Below are 18,167 nucleotides of genomic sequence, written 5' to 3' on the forward strand. Positions count from 1 at the left end.
TATTGCTCTCTATCTCATTAATACTTTATCCACTTGTCTTTTAATCTTAATTGTTATTCAACAATGCCATTAATTCCTCTTAATTTTTTTTGTTTTCTTTCCATTTTCTAAATTTGTTTTTGTTCCTAGTCTTTTAATCTTAATTGTTATTCAACAATCCCATTAATTCCTTTTAATTTTTTTTGTTTTCTTTCCATCTTCTAGATTTGTTCTTGGTCCTTAATAGCATTAATTACTTATTAATAATCTAATGTTATTATTGGATTTTTTTTCTTAGTTTTGATAAGAAATTCCATTAATCTTATTGCAGTTTTCTTTGTCATGATGCCTCGCTGGCTCCTTCTTTGAATCTTCTTTGTCAAGTCTAGTGTTTGAGTCTTTTTCGTGGAAATCTTGTAGTGGAAAATTTAAAAAATCCTTCTATCTTGAGCATTTTGGCATATTTCCAATCCAATTCTCGTGAAACAGAGGGTGGGGATCAAACTCTCTCTCAACTGCTTTGTTGAGAGATAACAATTGGAAAATGAAATTAAAACCCGATATAAAAGGTTGAAAATCTAACGAAATATAAACAGGATTTTAAAACTAGATCTATTTACTACCTCACACATGTAAGTTAAGTTGCATGCCTATAAAACCAATGCAATTGATTATTAACTGGTTTCAATTTATGAATTTATTACATAATTGTTGCTCTCTTTCATTTTATTTCGTCACTATTCTATTTTAATGATTTATTTAAAAGAAATTTTATTTTTAAAATATGTTTCTCTTTATTAATCATAGAGTGTAATTCATAGAGTGTAATGTATATTAAATTTTTGTATAAAAATTATGTTGCTAAGAATTTTAGTTTAGTTTAGCAAAATTATTAATTCAGTGTTATATATATATATATATATATATATAATTTATTATTTTAAGTTTTACAATTTATTATTGAAATATCTATATCTATATATAGAAGAATGAAATTTGTTATTAAAATTAGGTTGTGATTTTAGATTTATTAGATATTAGCATTCATGTAATTTTAATTTTCTGTTTATTAAAAATATTTTTCCAAATTTTATATTTAATGAAATATTTGTATTTCTAAAAATTTGATCAATTTAGATGTTTGGGAAAACAGAAGTTAACATGAATTTTCAGGACTCCTGCACATATCTTGACCATCTTCTTCAAGTGGTTATGAAGTAGTTGCTTCTCACTATCACCATCCACTCATTTTTTAAAAAGATCCAATGCCTCTTCTTCCATAAGATTTTCAATAGCCTAGGTTTTACTTCACTTATATTTTTAGGGAAGATTTCCATTAGGGTAAAGTAAATATTTAATTTATTCAATATTAAATTATATAAAATTATTTATTTTTTGCAAATTGGATGATATAAAATAATTTATTTATGAGTAGAATTGTTTTATTTTTATAATACATGCCAAATGTATGTGTTTGTTTCTTTAAATGTGAAAAGAGGCTTAAAAAAACATTTTTTAACTAAAAACATTTTTTGTTTTTTTATGTGATATGATAGTTGTGTTTTTAATAATTAGATAATTTGTGTAGATATTTTTTGCAAGTTCAATTTGTATAAAATTATGTATGTATTTTTTTTATTATTTAGTAGATTATATAATGATTGTGTTTCTTAAATAATATCATGATTATTCATTTCCAATTCATAAGAACTTTTTGTTTGCTACATGATGTGGATTATATATGTTAAATGATAGGATTAAGATAACCATGATTACGTTTTTGTTTGTTAAATGACATTCTAAATTAGGTTGTTCGATGATATGATGGTGATAATGAGAGCGAGAGGAATAATGAGAGTAAGGAGCATGAGAGAGAGGAGGAGGGAGCGAGAGAGGGAGTGGGGGTCTGATAGGAGGGGGATAGAGAGAGAGAGAGGGAGTGGGGATGTGGTAGTAGGGGGAGAAAGAGAGAGAGACAGAGGAGGGAAGGGGGAGAGAGAGAATGAGACAGAGAGAGGGGAAGGGAGAGAGAGAGAGAGAGAGAGAGAGAGAGGGAGATAGTGGGAGAGATAGAGAGAGAGGGAGAGGGAGAGAGAGAGAGGGAGGGAGGTGGGGAGAGAAGGGGTGGTAGGGGGCATGATGGGAGGGGGAGAGAAGGGGTGGGAGATTGGGGGAGAGAGGAGGATAGGGTGAGGGAGAGGGGGAGGTAGAGATAGGTGGGGGGAGATAGGGGGAGGGGAACAGAGAGGGGGACGGGGAGAGGGAGAGAGAGTGAGAGGGGGAGAGGGAGAGAGAGTGGAAGAGGGATAGCGGGAGGGGAAGAGAGTGGGGGAGGGAGATGTAGTCAGAGAGGCAGAGGGGGAGGGGAAAGGGAGGAGGAGAGGGGGAGATAGGGAGAGGAGAGAGGAAGGGAGGGAGATATAAAGGGGGAGGGATGGGGAGAAAGAGGGAGATAGAGATGGGGAGGAGACGGAGAGAGAGAGAGAGACTGGAAGAGGGAGGGATGCAGAGATAGAAGGGGTGGTAGGGGAAGTGATGCGAGAGACAAAGGGGGAGGGATGGGGAGTGAGAGGGAGAGGGAGAGAGAGAGATGGAGGGACACAAAGAGAGAAGGGGTGTTAGTGGGAGTGATGGCAGGGGGAAAGAAGGGGTGGTAGGGGGAGTGATGGCAGGGGGAGAGAAGGGGTGGTAGGGGGAGTGATGGCAGGGGGAGAGAAGGGGTGGCAGATGTTGGAGAGGGGAGGATAGGGTGAGGGAGAGGGGGAGGTAGAGATAATTCGGGGGAGATACAGGGAGGGGAACATAGAGGAGGAGGGGGAGACAGAGGACGAGGGGGAGACAGACATAGAGAGGGAGACGGGGAGAGGGAGAGAGAGAGAGGAAGAGTGATAGGGGGAAGGGAAGAGAGTTGGATAGGGAGAGGGGGAGGGGCAAGGAAGGGGGAGAGGGAGGGTGAGGTGGAGTGAGGTGGAGGGAGAGACAAAGGGGGAGGGATGGCGAGAGAGAGGGATAGAGAGACCGAGAGGGAGGGGAAAAGAGAAGGGGTAGGAGGGAAGGGAGACAGGAGAGAGAGAGAGAGAGGAGGATAGAGATATGGGGGAGAGAGGAGGATAGGGTCAGGGAGATGGAAAGGGAGAGAGAGAGAGAGAGAGAGAGAGAGAGAGAGAGAGGAATGGAGAGGGAGAAGGGGAGATAGGGAGATAGTGGGAGAGATAGAGAGAGAGGGAGAGGGAGGGAGGCGGAGAGAGAAGTGGTGGTAGGGGGAGTGATGGGAGGGAGAGATAAGGGGAAGCTCTTAATAATTTTTTATAAACCCTAGACCCCAAACCCTAAACCATAAACCTTAAACCCTAAACAATAAACCATAAACCCTAAACCCTATAAACTAAACCCTATATCGTAGGCATTTTAGGACATTTTTAAAAGCGTTTTGTAATTTTTATTTAAGTTCTTATTAAAAGAATTTATTAAATTGTTATAAACCTTAAACCATAGACCCTAAAACCTAAACCCAAAAACCCAAACTCTAAACCGTAAACCTCAAGACTTAAACCCTAAACCATAAACCCTAAGAATTTTATAATAGTTTAATAAGAATTTTGTAAATTTTATTTAAGTTTTTTTAAAAGAATTTACTAAAGTGTTATGAACCATAAACCATAAACGCAAAACCCTAAACCCTTAACACAAAAACATTAACCCTAAACACCAAAACCTTAACCCTAAACCCTAAACCGTAAACCCTAAAACCTAACCATTTTATAACATTTAAAAAAAATGTAACTTTTATTTAAGTGTTTATTAAAAGAATTCACCAAAAAAATTTATACCCTAAACACTAGTGCAAGAGGAGGATAGTATGAGGGAGAGGGGTATGTACTGATAGGTGGGGGGAGAGATAGTGAGGGGAAAAGAGACTGGAGGGGGAGAGGGATATAGAAAGGGAGGGAGAGACAAAGGGGCAGGTACGAGGAGAGAGAGGGAGAGAGAGATGTGGAGGGAGGGGGAGAGAGAAGGGTGGTAGGGAAGGGAGGGATAGAGAGAGAGAGAAAGGGAGAGGGGGAGATAGGTAGATAGTGGGAGAGATAGAGGGAGGGAGAGGGAGAGAGGGAGGGAGGCATAGAGAGAAGGGGTGGTCGGGGGAGTGATGGGAGGGGAGAGAAGGGGTGGGAGATTTGGGGTGAGAGGAGGATGCGGTGAGGGAGAGGGGGATTTAAATATATGTGGGGTGGGAGAGGGAAGGGGAACAAAGAGGTGGAGGCGGAGAGAGAGAAAGAGAGATACGGGGAGAGGGAGAGAAAGCAGAAGAGGGATAGCGGGAGGGGCAGAGAGTGGGAGAGAGAGAGAGGTAGAGAGAGGGAGAGAGGGAGGGGTAATGGAGGAGGAGAGGGAGGGAGCAGGAGAAGGAGAGAGGAAGGGAGGGAGAGACAAAGGGGGTGGGACAGGGAGAGAGAGGGAGAGGGTGATGGGGAGGGAAGGGAAGAGAGAAGGGGTGGTAGGGAAGTGAGGCAGGGAGAGAGAGGAGGAGAGAGAGAGAGATGGGGGAGAGATGAGGATAGGATCAGGGAGAGTGGAAGGGGGAGAGAGAGGGTGGGAGGAAGGGAGAGAGAGACAGAGAGGCTGGCAAGGGAGAGATAGGGAGAGAGAGAGAGGGAGAGATAGAGAGAGGCAGAGGGAGAGGGGGAGGGGGAGATATGCAGATAGTGGGAGAGATAGAGAGAGATGGACAGGGAGAGAGAGAGGAGGAGGGAGGCGGCGAGAGAAGGGGTGGTAGGTGGAGTGATGGGAGTGGGCGAGAAGGGGTGGGAGATTTGTGGAGAGAGGAGGATGGGGTGAGAGAGAGGGTGAGGTAGAGATATGTTCGGGGAGAGAGTGGGAGGGGAAGAAAGAGGTGGAGTGGGGGAGGGAGAGAGAGGGTGAGTGGGGGAGAGGGAGAAAAAGTGGGAGAGGGAGAGGTAGAGAGAGAGGGAGAGGTGGAGGGGCAAGGGAGGAAGAGAGGGAAGGAGAAGGAGAAGGATAAAGGAAGGGAGGGAGAGATAAAGGGGGAGATATAGGGAGAGAGAGGGCTAGGGAGAGAGAGAGAGGGAGGGATGCAGAGAGAGAAGGGGTGGTAGGGGGAGTAATGGGAGGGGGAGGGAAGGTGTGGGAGATGGGGGAGAAAGGAGGATAGGGTGAGGGAGAGGGGGGGCGTATAGATAGGTGGGGGAGAGAGGGGGAGGGGAACAAAGAGGGGGAGGGGCAGAGGGAGAGAGAGAGGGGGTGGAGGGAGAGAGAGCAGAAGATGGATAGGAGGAGGGGAAGAGAGTGGGAGAGGGAAAGGGGGAAGGGCAAGGGAGGAGGAGAGGGAGGGATAGGGAGAAGGAGAGAGGAAGGGAGGGAGAGGGAGGGAGGGACGCAGAGAGAAGGGGTGGTAGGGGGAGTGATGGAAGGGGGAGAGAAGGGGTGGGAGATGTCGGAGAGAGGAGGATAGGGCGAGGGAGAGGGGGAGGTAGAGATAGGTGGGGCAAGATGCAGGGAGGGGAACGGAGAGTGGGAGGGGGAGAGGGAGAGAGAAAGTGAGATGGGGAGAGGGAGATAGAGAGGAAGAGGGATAGGGGGAAGGGAAGAGAGTTGGAGAGGTAGAGGTAGAGAGAGAGGGAGAGGTAAAGAGAGAAGGAGAGAGGGAGGGACAAGGAAGGAGGAGAGGGAGAGAGAGGGGGAGGGAGGGGCAGGGAGAGACAAAGAGGGAGGGATGGGGAGAGAGAGGGATAGAGAGATCAGGAAGGAGGGTGAGAGAGAAGGGGTGGGAGGGAAGGGAGACAGGGAGAGAGAGAGAGGAGGAGAGAGAGATGGGGGAGAGAGGAGAATATGGTTAGGGAGAGAGAGAGAGGGAGAGAGAGAGAGAGAGAGAGAGAGGAAGGGTGAGTGAAAGGGGGAGATAGGGAGATAGTGGGAGAGATAGAGAGAGGGAGAGGGAGGGAGGCAGAGAGATAAGGGGTGGTAGGGGCAGTGATGGGAGGGTGGGAGAAGGGGAAGCTTTAAATAAAGTTTTATAAACCCTAAACCTTAAATGCTAAACCCCAAACTATAAACCCTAAATGCTAAACCGTAGGCATTTTAGAACATTTTTAAAAACAATTTGTAACTTTTATTTAAGTGTTTATTAAAATAATTTAATAAATTGTTATAAACCTTAAACCATAGACCCTAAAACCTAAACCCAAAATCATAAACCTTAAACAGTAAACCCCAAGCCCTAAACCCTAAATCATAAACCCTAAGAGTTTTATAACAGTTTAAGAAGAATTTTGTAACTTTTATTTAAGTGTTTATTAAAATAATTTACCGAAATGTTGTAGATCCTAAACACTAAACCCTAAATCTAAGCTCAAAACCAAAGTGTATATTAAAAACATTTACTAAAGTGTTATAAACCCTAAACCCTAAACGCTAAAGCCTAAGAATTTTATAACATTTTAAAAACTATTTGTAGCTTTTATTTCAGTACTTATTGAAAGAGTTTACTAAAATGTTATAAACCCTAAATCCTAAACCCTAAACCCCAAATCCTAATCCATAAGCCATACACCCTAAGAATTTTATAAGTATCTATAATAAGGGAAGACCACACTTGGGTATGTTAGTGTAGGAGGGAGAAAATTGTGGTACATTAGGTACCCTGACCTTTGTTTTTCCACCCTTCTCTATAAACCTATTTTCTTTTATTTATTTTTCTTCATAACTTCTCAATGGTCAACAAGATTAATGCATTACGTGTAATATGTAGCAGTGGATACCCACTTAAGGTGGGGTGGCTCATCCCTACACCCTAAAACCTTAGCCCTGAACCCTTAACCCTAAAACCTAAACCCGAAATCCTAAACACTAAACCCTCAAAATTTTAGAACATTTTAGAAAGTGTTTTGTAACTATTATTTAAGTGTTTATTAATACAATTAATAAAGTGTTATAAACCCTAAACCCCAAATTTAAAATATTAAAACTTAAACCGTAAACATTTTATAAAGTGTTATAAACCTTAAACCGTAAACCCTAATCCCTAAAGCCTAAACTGCAAATGCTTAACCCTAACCCCTACACCCTAAACCCCAAACACTAAATCCTAAACCCTAAACCCTAAACCCTAAGTAATTTATAACAATTTTAAAAACGTTTTGTAACTTTTATTTAAGGTTTTACTAAAAACATTTACTGAAGTGCTATACATCCTAAACCCTAAACCCTAAACTCTAAAACATAAACCCCTAACCCTAAACCCTCAACTATAAACCCGAAACCCTAACTATTTTATAACATTTTAAAATTTGTTTTGTAAATTTTATTTAAATGTTTATTAAAATCATTTACTAAAGTGTTATAATCCCTAAACTCTAAATTCTAAACCCTAAACCCTAGACTTAAAACCCTAAACCCTAAACCCTAAAAAACAAACCCTAAACCCTCAAAATTTAATAGCATTTTAAAAACGGTTATGAAATTTTTATCTATGTGTTTATTAAAAGAATTTACTAAAGTGTTATAAACCCTGACCCCTAAACCCTAAACGCTAAACCCTAAACCCTAAAACTTATAACCTAAACCCTATACCCTAATCATTTTATAACATTTTAAAAAGTGTTTAGTAACTTTAATTTAAGTGTTTATTAAAATCATTTACTAAAGTGTTATAAACCGTAAAACCTAAACCTTAAACCCTAAACCCTAATCACTATACCCTAAGCATTTTATAAACCTTAAACACTCTACCCTAAACCCTAAGCCCCAAACCCTAAACCCCAAACCCTAAACCCTAAAACCCAAATCCTAAACCCTAAATCGTAAATGCAACACATTTTATAACATTTTAAAAATGGTTTTGTAAATTTTATTTAAGTGTTTATTAAAAGATTTTATGAAAGTGTTATAAACCCTAAATTCAAAACCCTAAACCCTAAACCACAAATTATAAACCTCAAAGCCTTAACTCTAAACCATAAACTCTAAGCATTTTATAACATTTTAAAAAGGAGTCAGTAACTTTTATTTAAGTATTTATTAAAAGCAATTACTCAAGTGTTATAAACTCTAAACCCGAAGCCACAAACCCTAAACCCTAGAGCCTAAACCCTAAATATTAAGCATTTTATAACATTTTAAAAATTGTTTTATAACATTTATTTAAGTGTTTATTGAAAGCATTTACTACAGTGTTATAAACTCTAAAACCTAAACCGTAAACATAAAACCCAAAATCAAAACCCAAAAACCTAAACCCTAAGCATTTTATAACAGTATAAAAATCATTTTGGAATGTTTATTTAAGTATTTATTAAAAGCATTTACTAAAGTCTTATAAACCCTAAACCCCAAATCCCAAATGCCAAATCACAAACACTAAACCCTAAGCATGTTATATCATTTTAAAAAGAATTTTGTAACTTTTATTTCAGCCTTGACTAAAACCATTTACTAAAGTCTTATAAACCATAAACCCTATGCTAAACCACCCTAAACCCTAAACATTTTGGCCACCTTCATCTCTATAGAGTCTTTGAAGTTGACGTTTTCCTCCAAACATTCTCGTACCTTGTTTCTAATTTCCCTGAGAGGTTATTATGACCTGAATTGTACTTTTAGTTCAAGAAGTCAAACACAAATAGGGGCATTGTCTACTTTCCCTCTGTGTCGGATAGAAAATAGGGGTCCAATGTTTAAGCATAAAAGTGGAAGAGTCAATACTCCAAACTTTATTCATATCCCAATGAACCTAGTAGATCAAGGGTCGAGCTCGAGGGTATGAGTGGCCTCCTATGGGGAGGGGGGAGGTTGTGGTCAAGGGAGGACATTTCAATGATATCAGTGGGGGGCCTGTAGGAGAATAAAAAGGAATGGAGACGAGATTGTCGGGTGGAGGGGAGATTTCCAAAGAACTAGAATGAAGGAATTCTCCAAAACCAATAGGAAGGAAAAAGAGAGCAAGAGGCGAAGAGGGGAGAAAAAGCCTCCTTCGCCTCGTCCTCCTTCACACCCTCCCACACCTCCTTCCCCCTCCCTCCTCTACCTTCCCATCCTCCCGTCTACCCTACCTCCTTCCCCACCTCCTCTCCTCCCCATCCTCCCTGTCCTCCTCCCCGACCTCCTCGACCTCCATCTCCCTACCCCTCTTCCCCCTCAACCTACTCCACTGCTGCGTTGTCCTCCCCTCCTTCTTCTCCACCTCTTCCCCCTCCTCTCTTGCTACCTCCCCCTCCTCGTCCTCCCCCACCTCGTCCTCCCCCTCCTTCCTTTTCCTCTTCCCCCAATGCATCTTTGGCCTCTTTCCCCTCCTCCTCTCCATGCTCCCCCTCCCCCTGCCCCCCCTTCTCTCTTCCACCATTGTTATCCCCTCCCCTACCTCTGCCTCTCACGCTCCTCTCACACTCACCCCTCCACCTCTTGCCCCTCCTCCTTCGTTGCCTCCTCCAACTCCACCTCCTCCTCCTATGTCTCTCCCCCTACTCCCTTATTGCCTTCCCCTAATCCTCCTTTCCCACCTCGTCTGCCTTCCCATCCTCTCCCTCCTCCTCCCTTCACCTCCTCCACCTCTTCCCCCACAACTTCTTCCACCCATTTCCCCTCCTCTTTCTCCTCCACATCAATTACCTCCTCTCCCTCCTCCCGCTTCCCCTCCTCCTCCTAACCCTCCGCCTCCATCTCCTCCCCCACCACCTCCCCCTCCTCCTCCGTCGCTACCTCCCCCTCCTCCTCGTCCTCCCCATCCTCCACCTCCTGCACATCCTACTCCCCCACTCCCCTCCCCTCCTCCTCTACCACTACCTCCCCCTCCTCCCCATCCTCCCTATCCTCCACCTCTTGCACCTCCTCCTCCTCCCCTCTCCTCTTCCTCCCCTTCCCCCTCCTCCTCTTCCCCCTCCTCCTTCCTCCCTACTCTCCTCCTCCTCTCCACCACCTCCTCCTCCTCCTCCCCCCCCCCCATATCCTCCTCTAAATGTTCCACCCACCTCCTCCTATGCCTCCCCCACCCCATCCTCCTCCCCCTCCTCCTCCTCACCAACCCCTTGCCCTCTGCCTAATGCCTCCTTGACCTCCTCCCCAACACCCTCCTTCTCCACCCCTCCCACCACTCCTCCACCTCCTCCATCTCTTCCCCCTCTGCCTCCTTCCCCGCCTCTCCCCCCACGCCTCCCCCTCCTCCTCCTCCTCCTCCCCAATTCCTCCACTTCACCGCCTTCTCCCCCTCCTCCTCCAGAGCCCACCCTACTCCTATCACATGTTCCACCTCGCTATGCCTCCACACCCTCCGTCTCGAAATCCTTCACGTCGTCCACACCCCCCTCTCCCTCCTCACATGCCTCATCCCCCTTCACCCACCTCCACCTCCTCCTCTCTCCCCACCTCATCCCTCTTCCCCAATGCCTCCACATTCTCCCATTCCACCCCTTCATCCTCCTCTTCCCCCTCCTCTCCCATCACCTCCCCCCACTCCACTTCCCCCTATTCCACTGCCTCTTCCGCCTCATCCTCTATCACTTACCCCTACGCCTCCTCCATGCAACACCCTCCTCACACTTCCTTCTCCGCCCCCACCTCTTCTACCTCCTCCTCTGTCTCTTTCCCCTCTGCCTCCTCCCTGCAACCTCTCCTCACCCCTGCCTCTACGTCCTCCTCCTCCCCCTCCTCCCCAACCTCCTTTCCTTCCACCTCAACCTTTGTCTATTTCCTCCTCTACCACTTCATCCCCTCGTCCTCCTCCTCACCCTCCTAGAAAAACATAAAAAGGAAAAGTAATTATATATAATTGCATTCTCTTTATTTATAGTACTTATAGTACTTCATATTTCTTTACAATTCACATATCAATGCATAAATATTAATCCAACAAACAATAATGTAATACAAATAAATAATTATACAAAACAACAATTTAAGTAATAAAATTTATATAATTAATGTCAATATTTGTTGAGCTAGCATTAAGAGAACTCAACGTTTATTAGTAATGTCGAGAACTATCTTAAGTCAATATATTAATTATATGAAATCGTTTTAAAAATGAAATAAATGAAAATATATTAATGGTATAAAAGCTTTGAAAAATAAAATAAACCAAAAGCACGACATAAATTTTTGAAACCAACATTCAAACACAAAGAAACTTGGGAAAACCTCCATTGGTCATAGACGTAAATTCTGGAGACCCAAATATAATTAACATACAAACAGAAGGAAAAAAACTTCAGAAAACGTAAGTACGATGGAACACCAACAGGCATATTCTATATTACTAATACTATTATAATCTCGCAGGAAACCTCCATTGGTCATAGACGTAAATTCTGGAGACCCCAAATATAATTAACGTACAAACAGAAGGAAAAATCTTCAGAATACGTAAGTACGATGGAACACCACCAGGCATATTCTATATTAATAATACTGTTATAATCTCGCATATCCTATGGTTTCAAGTGGTCTCAAATGTAATTGCAAATAGGGTGGCCGAAAGAGAAAATTACAAAAACAATAGTACTATCCTCGTATGCCAGTTGGTCATTGTCTTCAATACCTTAGCACTCTGTTTCCACTAATTGATCAACTTTGGTCGTTATTTGTGTTAATATCTCTGAAGAAAATTCAATTGCCTAGCGATGGGTGAGGACTAACTCTGATTGTGTGTGACGAGTGTTGATAAGAAATTGGTCAGAATTTGAAGTGTGGGAACAAAAGTATAATGGGCCACTAAAAGTATAAATAAATGTGTAGAAAAATAATTATAAACAACACTTCGAAACTAGTGCTCAATATTTCAAATGTGCAAACAGAATTATCCATAAATTTTATCCATAGTTGCCGAAGGAATTATTCATAAATGTTATCCATAGTTGCCGAAGGAATTATTCATAAATGTTATCCATCACAGCAAGGAATTATGGGGAGAAGATGCCCTTCCAGGGAGAGAACCGTTGTTACAGGTGCTTCATCTTCATGTGGATAAGAGATTACAGGTCCTTCTCACATGTCGAATCGGTACAACGAGTTAACTTGAGTATTATGTATAAGGAATTATGGGGAGAAGATGCCCTTCCAGGGAGAGAACCGTTGTTACAGGTGCTTCATCTTCATGTGGATAAGAGATTACAGGTCCTTTTCACATGTCGAATCGCGTACAACTAGTTAACTTGAGTATTACGCATAGGTTTAGTCGTAGTTAGGTGAGTTTATTTGTACAAAAATATTTATACTCTGTTATATAGCAAAGGCAAAAAGATTTGTCCAGTTAAATTGATGGAAATAAAAGAAAACTTTTAATTCCAGAAACAAACGTAAGCCTGTTAAATTTGATGGATTAATTAAACTAACATGAAACAAATAAAAAATCTAATTAGATAAAGACACTTTAAAAACTAATTAAACAAGGAAATACTGGTAAATTTGATGGGAAGTATGATATGCTGATAAGTTTATGGGAAATATGGCAAATTATTTCTATTATTAAAAATGTTTGTGAAAACCATTATTCATAAACTATTAAATTTAGACTACATAGCATTATCCGGAAACTTTCAATGTGAATGGAAGGTATTACATACTGGTAGCTGAGCTGAAATTTGTCTAGTAAAAGATGTGGAAGGGTTTTCATGATATTGAAGTCTCATCTCTCTTCTTTTCTCCATTGAGCTCATCTAAGAAATCAACATTAGCAGCCTCCTACAACATAGGATAATATGAACACGTTATCAAGAAATGAACAAGTAGTTAAACCTGCAACATTTGCAATTAAATTAGGAGAAAACAATGATATATATATATATATATATATGAAATTCGATGCCATGACAGAGCCTAAAATCATACAATATAAATAAAATTAAAATTCGCTAGTCACTGATCTTCATGAGTTGAAAAATTGTAAAGCTTCTTCTCAAATCATGCCGAATAAATAAAATTAGAATTCGATGATAATTGAACTCCATGAACTCCAAAAATGCAAAGCTTCTCCTCTATCGAGACACGAACATAACATGACTAACTCACACAACGACAAACCGAGACGGACTCAAACCACAGCCTTACACAGACTTGTCAATAAGAACATAGATAAGAATTGAATTTATGCGATTTGCATATTTGTATAGCGATTTCCACACTTCCTTAAACGCCTATATTCCCAGAAAATATAGCGAACTTGACCATCGTGCTTTTGTTCAGACACGTGCCCATAACGGAGTGTAATATGTTGCTTTTGTCAGAGAATATAAAATTTAACCCATAACAAACTACAGGCGCCCGCTCCTTCGAAAAATTCGTTTGACCGTTCGATGAACTCCAAGCGCCCACTACTCGCATTACCTGTCACACAAATACCCACTTAGGCATCTGCGTTTAAATTCGTTTCCACGGTTAAATAACTCCCTAAGTTTCTGACATGGCTTTTTACTCGAGAAATAATATTGCTAGAACGTGTGATATAAATGCTTTGAGTTACTGTTACAATACTCGAAAGGCACCTCATGTGCATATCCAATTCTGGCATGTGATTGATCTTTTTTAACTAACAAGCTTTTACAATCTGTTCTTAACTAACAATGATTTCTTAACTAACAAGCTTTTCCAATGAGACAACCGCCACGTTTGTTAAGAAAATTGGTGATATTTCAAATTAAGAAATGTCTTTGTTTTTTCTAACAGTGAGACTGCTTCCATAAGGTTTTGAAAAGAGGCTAAATCCATCAGGTTTTTCAAATAGTGAGACTCCCTTCATAAGGTGAGAAGATAATGTTTCAAACTCCCTCCATAAAGTGAGAAGATAATGTTTCAAATGGCCAAGGGCTTTATTATCTGGTATTCACATAATGCTTTGTTGGGAATTATTTCTGAAACTGTGGTATGAGAGACTCACCATATTCCAGTTTGAAAATTGTGTTCTTACACTCCACTATTTCATCACATTTTTGAAAATTTAGAAAAGAAAAAAAATAATAGCCATCAACTCTAATGATTAAATTTAAGAAATATTAATTACATTTTTGAAAGTTCAAAAAAGCAAAAAGATAACAACTATATTTAGAAAAAATAATTTACATTCTCGAAGATTTCCATTAACTCTAAACTAAATCCAACTCATGAATTTAAGAAATATTAATTAAACTTTTGAAAGGCAAAAAGTCAACAACTAAAATTAGAAAGCAAAATCCCAATTGCATTCTGCAATGCTCCAGAAATTACTTAGTTAAGTTTAAAAATTCAAAAATGATTTTATAGAGTTCAGGCTTCTGTGATCCATATCAAGTTTGTGAGAGATTTTTGGGCAAAAATCACATGGAATATCATTTGTCGACGCGTTTCGAACCAACTAGTGTGGTTCATCGTCAATGAACCACACTAGTTGCTTCGAAACGTGTCGACAAATGATATTCCATGTGATTTTCGCGGAAAAATCTCTCACAAAAATGATTTTGGCAAACAAACAAAAGTGGATAGAAAAATATTGGTGAAATTAAAAAAAAAATGTAAATTGTTTGTAATTGTAAAATTAAAAAAAAAAAAGTAAATTGCCTCATGCAAGTACACAGTTTAAGAAACATGAATTGTTTTCACGAAAGTGCACAAAAACGCACAAAGTTAGGAAGTGATTTCAAAAGGTGAGTCTCTATATAAACAGCCATGGATGTCCTTTATCTACACAACATGTGAATGCCCTCTCGAATAATGAAAATGAATGAGCAACTAGGGTAGTTATAATTAGTGTTTTTTTGCTATACAATAAAATTGTCAAAATAAAACTTAAAGAAACGTTTTTTAATAGAAAAATTCTCTATTATAATTTATATGGATTAATAATATTATTCCCTAATAAATACAAAAAAGCCATATGGATTAATAGTTTTTTTAATTAATAATAAAAAAATAATTAATTTATATTTCTTTCTAAATATTTTTAGACTAGATAAATTTGAATGATACATTATATAAATAAATTATTTACCTAACCCTTTGAAAAACCTTAGTTAGTAAATATTTTAGGGCTTGCTTAGCTATAATCCAGTAGTTGTGGTATTACAAGAATGATGGCAACCATATGGAAGCATTCACTAATTTTTCCAATAATATTTTGATTTTTAAATACATATATTAATTATATGTATCTTTGAATTCACTAATTATAACAAATTGTTTATTATATATTCCTATTCATTGCACCATATATTAACTCCCACTAATTGTTTCTCTTGTTTAATGTAACCTTTGACCACTATGACCACTATAATATCTAATATAATGTCTCCTCAACCAAAATTCATTATGAAGATGTCCCATAACCCATATAACCCCTAATTTATTGTGATCACTAGTACTTTTAGATAATTACAAACCCTTCCATAATGCGACCTCTAACCACTATTACCATTAACAAAAAATGACATTGACGACTTTATAATCCTTAACATACTAACTATAAAATTTGGTAAACCATAGTGCACTATGATCTTTAGCACAATGAATTCTAAAAACTATGCACCCTAGTACAGTGTAAGATAAAGAGATTATAATTCTTAAAAAGTCACAACGCACATAAAATTTAATATTTAGCACATTAAATATAACCTATACATACTTAAAGTGGCTTAACATAGCGAAGATGAAGGTGAATCAAGTGTAGCTCCTTCAAATTAAATTTCATAAGGAAATATGATATGATAATTGACTATATTTTGTAGATCACTTTAGGCCTTAATATTGTTGTGTGAAGCCCATTTAAGCTATTATGCTTATGCTTTCACAACAATAAATGTATGTATCTCAGATTTATAAAACAATATGATTTTTTCCATTTTATCCCTTGGTGGACTAAAATCAACAATGTATAGATATGTTTTTTCTAAATTTAATTATATGTATTGCAATTTTGATTGGATTCTATGAAAATACCAATATTAATGTCTTTCATAAAGTACCCATTGTGATTATCATTAGCTTTGTCATGTTTCCGAGTAGAAATTTGAATTCTGCTTGGAAGTACGATGGTTATGTTCCAATTGTAGTTTTAGTTTATCTAGAAAGACCTAACATATTCAACAAAGTAGTTGTGTTGAGGATTTTTCTTATATCATTTGTTTAGCATTGAATTTCTAAACCCCTGTATCAATTTTGAATTGCGGAAATTATTTTTATCTTACTTTAAAGGATAATTAGAGTAGTGGAAGATATCAACTGACAACAATAGCCCAAAAGAGAAATTACCTCATTCACAAAGGAATAAACCAAGAAAGATATAATAGAGATAGTGTTATTCTTATGATGATGAGGAGGTAATGGAGACATATATTGATATCCCTACTATAATAGAAATGGTAAGTGTTCTTCTATAGATCCCCTCTCTAAATTTGGAGTAAACATATTCTGCTACATATTTCATTAGAATATACTAAATGATAGAAGTGATTGTAGGAAGTAGAATCATTACCTAATGCTACAACATCCAAGGAATTTCTCTGACAAGGTTGCAACCCACTAGCCATAGATGTTATAGGTTCTTTAGATTTCCTCGCTCAAAAGGCATGGCTCTAGTGATAAAATTGTAGGTTAAGTTAAATTGTAAAAGATTCAGAAGGTTTCCTAAAAAGGATGGAATTGTAACATTGAGAAAATTAGAGAAAATAGTTAAGACTTCCAACGTTTTTAGTTGGTTGAAGGTGGAAGGGACAAAACCATTGAAGTTATTTCTAGAGAGATCTAGATGTTTATGTATTGAAATCTTAAAAAAAATAATAATTAAAAAAAAAATCTATACAGGAGCTATACATCAAGAGCTATCCATCAAGAGTTATACAAGATCAAGGAACCATTGGCATATGTAGTGTTGATTGAGTATGTCCCCAACCCATATGGTGTTATATATTCTCCCTCGCAAGTATGGGCTCCCACGAAATCATCAAATAAAATGGCCCTCTCGACCCATTTGTGGAGTTCCTGTCAGTCACCACATCTCAAAATGCAACCATTGCATTAGTTATAATCACAATATCATAGAAAAATAATCTACATGCCAACACTTTCATGTCATCATGATAACATAGCATCATCGTTAATCATCACATTCTCATGTTATAAAATCTGATTGCAATTACCACATGTTTCACATCATAATATCCTCAAAAGTTACAAATCAACATATGACCATCAAAGATATATCATGACATCATATAATAAATGAACCACATGTCAAAATACATCATATCATAACACCATGATATTTATGCATATCATATCCATCATGAGCATTCAACATCATTATCATAACAAATAAATAAACAACAACCACATATACATCATTAACCACTTCATCAAAACTATATCCATTTATTACATACAATCACATCATGAAACCTAATTAACATGGTAATAATCTCAATACTTATCCAATATAGAACAACATTACGCTTTAAGAATTCTTATCATGAACTAATTTCATTTACTTATAAAAGATCATTACTAACTATGAATTAAGATTATACAACATCCCTCTAGGATCTATGTTATTTCACTGGTACTATTAAGGTCATGGTTTCATCAAGATTCCAACTACTTAATAATCATTCTATTTCATTCAATTAGGAAGTTTACTATTTACATGGTCGGTACATTTATTTCAGTAAATTTTTAAATTTCAATGCCTTGACATGTCAGACCTTAATCTCCAGTCATCCATTCTTCCTTCCCTAAAGAAATTTAATGAAATTCATCATTAATATATTGTGGGATGTATAATCATTCCATAAAACATCAATATCAAAACTAAAGTTCCGTGACCACTATACATGATTTTCTTATCCCTTCTAGTTCCATTCTTCTCATTTGTACATAAACATTAGGTCATCATTGTTTAACTCATTTTGTGATGCTCACTTGCACATGGGATGGTGGATCCTTGTTGACTTATCCTTGACTTAGTCATATTTTTGTTCACTTATCCCATCAATATTCTATCTCAAAGACACTTTATCCCTTAGATGCACCGTTATTCAAGTGTGGTTAAGAATTCTCCCTCTTAACTTTTGACTTGTCAAATATTGTATTTAATTTAAAATTTGAAACACTTGGAGCCACTACTACCATTATCATCCATCATATTGGTTTTAGAGGCTTGGAGTGCGAGATTTGCAAAGGTTGTTCATTCGTAAATTTAGGAGGGTTTGCTCCATCGGTCA

Source organism: Pinus tabuliformis, chromosome 5_1 (genome assembly GCF_031772625.1).
Source record: "Pinus tabuliformis cultivar Carrire ecotype Pingquan chromosome 5_1, CPIR1, whole genome shotgun sequence".
NCBI classification, from domain to species: Eukaryota; Viridiplantae; Streptophyta; class Pinopsida; order Pinales; family Pinaceae; genus Pinus; species Pinus tabuliformis.